This window comes from Equus quagga, chromosome 19 (genome assembly GCF_021613505.1).
Source record: "Equus quagga isolate Etosha38 chromosome 19, UCLA_HA_Equagga_1.0, whole genome shotgun sequence".
Lineage (NCBI taxonomy): Eukaryota > Metazoa > Chordata > Mammalia > Perissodactyla > Equidae > Equus > Equus quagga.
Genome location: NC_060285.1, coordinates 5,093,887 through 5,099,102, shown reverse-complemented (window position 1 = coordinate 5,099,102; position 5,216 = coordinate 5,093,887). Strand labels below are relative to the sequence as shown.

The 5,216-nt window shown below is 48.3% G+C and overlaps 1 protein-coding gene across 1 annotated transcript in view; it reads left to right on the top strand.

Annotated features, from left to right (window-relative positions):
- Window positions 1–4,183: 4,183 nt before the first annotated feature.
- The window catches only part of NUP50 (nucleoporin 50), a 16,736-nt gene continuing 15,703 nt past the window's right edge, over window positions 4,184–5,216 (top strand). The window contains exon 1 of the mRNA XM_046646267.1: window positions 4,184–4,545. The gene's annotated coding sequence lies outside the window, so the exon portion shown is untranslated. The remainder of the gene's footprint in view (window positions 4,546–5,216) is intronic.

Sequence of the window (5,216 nt, the reverse complement as noted above, 5' to 3'; positions counted from 1 at the left end):
AGAAACTCTCCCTCCTCTTCCAGGTCAAAAGAAAGCTTTTATTCAGGACTTGAACATTTGCGTGTTAGGGGGGAAGCTTGTCAAAAATATTAAAAGCTTTAAAACATTTGTTCAGATAGGAAACAAAACTCACTGCGAAAGTATGTTCAGGTATCTATTCAAAATGACAACAGAAATAGTCAAGGGGAAACCGAGTTACAATAGTCCAAAAGACCTTTTTATAATCTTTTTATCACGAGCAGATTAAAAGTTTAGGAAAATTATCCTTTTAAGAAAGAGGAGAATAAGTTTTAATTTTGTACCAGTTTACTTTTGACATGAAAGTTTATTTACTTAATCGGATTTATTTTAGTCTTAGCCAACTTGACTATGCACAGAATTTCACAGGGTTTTACTTTCACAAACATTTTGTTGCTTTTTTTACATTCAGAATTTGTCCCAGTACTTTAGGGCAAATTTACCTTTCTTAACTCACGAAACAAAAATATTTTCATTTTTTATATCTTTTTTATTGAAAACACATATTTTACTTTCTTTGTATACAGACCTTTTAGAAATAGGTGTTTCCTCATAGAAAATTCCTCAGCATACATAAAACATGTTTATCAATAAACCTAAGCACTTTTTATTTTCTTTGATATAAAACACCAAAGGCAGACAAATATATGCTTAGTAGTTAACCTTTAATATTTTATCTTACATGGAAATGACCTAGATACCCAATAAACTGTTATTATTTAACCTAATTTAGTAAAGCTATAAAGTTTAAGTTTCCAAAAAGATTTTGGAAGCTGTTTTTTAAGTATTCAGACTATAAAACATAATTATTGTACTTAAAAACTCTTACCCAGTTGTAATAATTATGTTTAAATTACTCTTAAAAACTTTATGTGACATTAAAGTAGAGAACCACCATTTTAAGTTGTTTTAAGTACATATATCATAATATATATAATTATCATTAAAAAGTTTTTCCAAAAACTTTTATCCTTTTACATTTACTTAGTTTACCTGTCTTTAGCAATTATATTTAGATCATCTACAAAATCCTCATGAGACATTAAACAAAATTAGCTATTATATTGAGATATTAGTTTTGCTGATAACTTTTGTAACAGAGATGACATGAGCTCATTTGACCAGTAAACCCAGGCTGAATGTCTGCATCATAGCCAATGCTGATAACTTTGAAGACATGTCTATCTGAAATCAAAGCAGCAAACTTAAACAGGCTTTTATTTACCAAAGATCATTTTATAGCATGTTAAATAACTGTCTTTTAGAAGTTTTGACATATTAATCAAAGACTGCATTTTATTATGAGAGATTGTGAATCCTCTCTTTTCTGAAACAGAGGTTTCTCAGGATGGCCATTACAATTTTAAGTTGTCTCAAAAGTTTACTTATTTTTACCTGTTCAATTTTAGATCAGGAATTTCAGGGGAGTTGAAGTGAAGCTCATCTTGCTGGGAAGCTCAGCAAGAGTAGAGAAAAGCAGCAGGTTTGGGCCTCGGCCGCTGGCATGTTTAATTATTTAATTATTTCCTCTTAAAGAGGCAGTAAAGTATTTCTGATTTTATTTAGAAGCCTCAAAAGATTAAAACAGGCTTCCCGTTGTTGTAGCTGGCTTTTCCAATTGTATATGTAAATACGCCAGTTTGGGTGAACTGAAATTGGCCCATTTAAGTATATCAATTTTTACAAAACTTTATCTTAATTTTACCAACTCTTATACTTTTAATTATAACTTACATTAGAATTCTATTAACAAGTTTTGGTATTATAATATTGTTCAGGGGAAGCATTCCCAGTTAGACATAACGTTTATTCCCAAAGAAAACATCCAGGCAAAGTTGACATGACCTCTTCATATGATATTAGCTTAAACACTTTAACGTTCATAGTCTTATTAACCTTAGTAGCCTAACTGTTGCCTCAAACAATTGCCGGTCAGGTTTTTCACTCTGATTTCTATCTCCCAACCTTTTAAAATTTTTTCAAACTGGGGTGAATAGAACAGGTTTGTCTGATGTCCTTTAATGTTGGGGGACCAACAGGGGGGTCCCTCTAGCCCATACAACCTTAAGCAGTGTTTTATTAAAACATTTGCTTTAACTTTATTTATGTCTGTTCCATTTATCCCATTTTCCTTTTTAATAACTAGTTAAAGATGACTCTTCCCTTTCTGATTTCTCTTTGTTAACTTAATGTTTTCATTAGCACCTGTAAGACCACCACGAGAAGAAGCTGAGACCCCCAAATTTGATTAAGTTCTTAAGACTAGTCATTGTATTTTTCTTTTAATTTGGTCTTTTCATAGGTACCAATAAAATAGCTGTTTATCATGAGAGCTCTCTAAAAAGTTTCCCAACTTAAGGATCCATTGTTTGGCCATTTTTTTCCTCCGGAGTCTAAAGAGTATTGTGGCCACATGGTGCTACAAAAGAAAATCACCCCTCTTTAGACATTGGCTTATAGCTATAGGTCGACCAGTCAGCCAAAGTTTTTCCCAAGGGGCTCTTAGGTGGAAGAGATGCAGCACCTCCCATGTTAACTCTTTTAAAAGGAAAGACAAACAGACAAACAACAACAAATACAAACCAGGATGCTTTCCCTCAATGCACAACAGCCACAAATGGAAGCCAAAACCAAGACCAAAACCAAAACCAAAAACCAAAGTGCTTCCAGTCCCAGCTTAATCCATATCCTACACTCAGGGGTGCCCAATAAATGAAGATCCACTACGCAGATCTTCCCAAATGAGCAAGGACAAGGGACCTCGGTTGTGCACACCCGGGGACTTACCATAATCTGGCTGGGGCGTCTTGACTTCAAAACAAACGGAGCCCAGAGGGCTGCCAGGTACCCATTATTTCTGGCCGGGCTGTTGGAAAAAGTTAACACAAAGACAAAAACAAAAACTACCAGCTACTTAGAAGAGACGCCTTCCTAAGCCCTGAACCTAGTTTCTTCCACCACCAAAGCAAAAGCGCCGTGGGCCAAACGGCGGCGTCTGGTCAGCAGCCACTCGCTTGGGGCTTTCCCTGAGACAAAGGGCTCAGGCAGCTGCAAGACAGCTGCAAGACAGCTTCCAAGAGAGGCCTTCAGCCAGAGGCCGGTGTGCCACAGGCAAGACATCCACCTGGGACGTTGTCCCATCTGGGTCACCAAATTGATATGGAACCTACAGTTCGCTCACTCGAGCAGCAAGCTCATCTCTAACACTTGGTGTAGTGGAAGAAAGTAGGAATTTTATTATTGCACAGCGCTGAGCAAGGAGAGAGGGCAGCCAGCGCTGAAATCCTAAACTCCCAGAAAAGTTAAAAGGGTTTTATTTGGGGTTTTAGGTAGGGGAGGGGGAGCCTATGGCCTTGCTGGTCAGCAGCTTTCCCACCAGCCTGGATCTCCTTGCAGGGAGGAGATAGCGAATCCAGGTGCTTGGCCTTGGCGGTGTCTGTCTCCATGGAGGACAGCGGATTCTGGAGCAAGGAAGCCAGGGAGTAAACAGGGAAGGAGTGTTTTGGTTTTAACCCCATATACGCTGGGTGTAATGTAGGGAAAGTGATATCACGATCAGCATCACACCGGCATTTACAGTCTGAACTCCCTGCACGCGTGAGGCCAGTTACTCCGCTCTAGGGCACCCACCGCGGAAAACAAACACAAGCCGGTGTGAAAGGCGAACACGTCCGTCATCCTCGACCGAGGCCGCCCTCCCTGCTCCGCACCAGGCTCCCGGCGGACCACCGGGCAGGGCACTGGCCCCACGGGGTGTGGGGGTCGGCGGCACCCTATCCCAGCGTCACCCACGCTCCCCGATCACGACCGTCTCCTCGCAGCCCTCCAGCACCCACACGGACACCCCGAGCCTGGGCAGCGCTCACAAACAACGCGCCTCCTGCCAGCGCCTCTCAAACTGTAGTCGCGCCGACCTGGGCGCAAACGCCTCAAACGCGGACGGCGACCGACACGTGACCAACGCGCGTAAACTCGACCCGCAGGCGCCGGCTCTCTGGCTGAAGCCGGCGCGTGCGTGAGTGCGCGCATGCGCTCGCGCAGGCGTAGCCCAGGCGCGCTCCTCCCGGCGACAGTTGCCAAGCAGCTGGGCGCATGCGCCACGTGAAGCCCCACAGCCCGCAGAAGGAGGTGCTGCGGCCCGAGGCCTGGGCGCGCTTGCGCAGTAGTTGGACGCGGGCGTTTCTTTCCTCCCTTTTTTTTCGAATCGGTTTTGAGGGGTAGAATCGAGTTACAAAATGGCGGCCTGGAGCGCTTTGGGCGCTGTTCCCCCGGCGGTCTCTGGCTGAGCGGACGGCTCCGTCCCTCGCTGCCGAGCACAGAGAGCCGAGGCGCCCGGGGGACATGCTGTTGGAGACTCTGGGCCTGCTGACCGCCGAGTCCTCGGAGAATCTCGGCGCACCGGAAGCCACCAGGCGGGCCACCCGCCGCCGCTTCGGACCCGAGCGCCGCGGCCGCGACCTCGCACCTGCTCGCTGCGGCGCACCCGGGCTTCGCCGCGCCCACGACCCCGCGGGGGCCGCCCGGGAGGTGAGAGGCCGGCTGGCAGCGGGGAAGGGGCCCGGGCCTCGGGAGGGGACCCCGGGAGACAGCGTGGGTGTGGGGCCCGGCCTCGGTGTGGGGACCCTGGGTGTGAGGGCCCGGCCTGGGGTGGGAACCCTGGGAGGGAGCCGCGGTGTGGGGCCCCGGCCTGGGAACGAGGTGCCCGGTTCTGGGTACGGCACCTGGGCCTGGAGGGATATCGAGGGAGGGAGCCTGGTTGTGGGGCCGGGAAAAGGGACCCTGGGAGGGAGCCTGTGTATGGGGTCCTGGCCCAGGGAGGGGACCCTGGGAGGGTGCCGGGATGTGGGGTCCCGGCCGGGGGAAGGGACCCTGGGAGGGAGCCGCGATGTGGGGCCCCGGCCTGGGAAGGAGGTGCCCGGTTCTGGGTAGGGCACCCGGGCCTGGAGAGATATCGTGGGAGGGAGCCTGGTTGTAGGGCCGGGAAAAGGGACCCTGGGAGGGAGCCTGTGTGTGGGGTCCTGGCCCAGGGAGGGGACCCCGGGAGGGAACCGGGGTGTGGGGCCCCGGCCCGGGCAGGGGACCCCGGGAGGGAGCCTGGGTGTGGGGGCCCGGCCCGGGGAGGGCACCCCGGGAGGGAACCGGGGTGTGGGGCCCGGCCCGGGGAGGGGACCCCGGGAGGGAGCCTGGGTGTGGGGCCC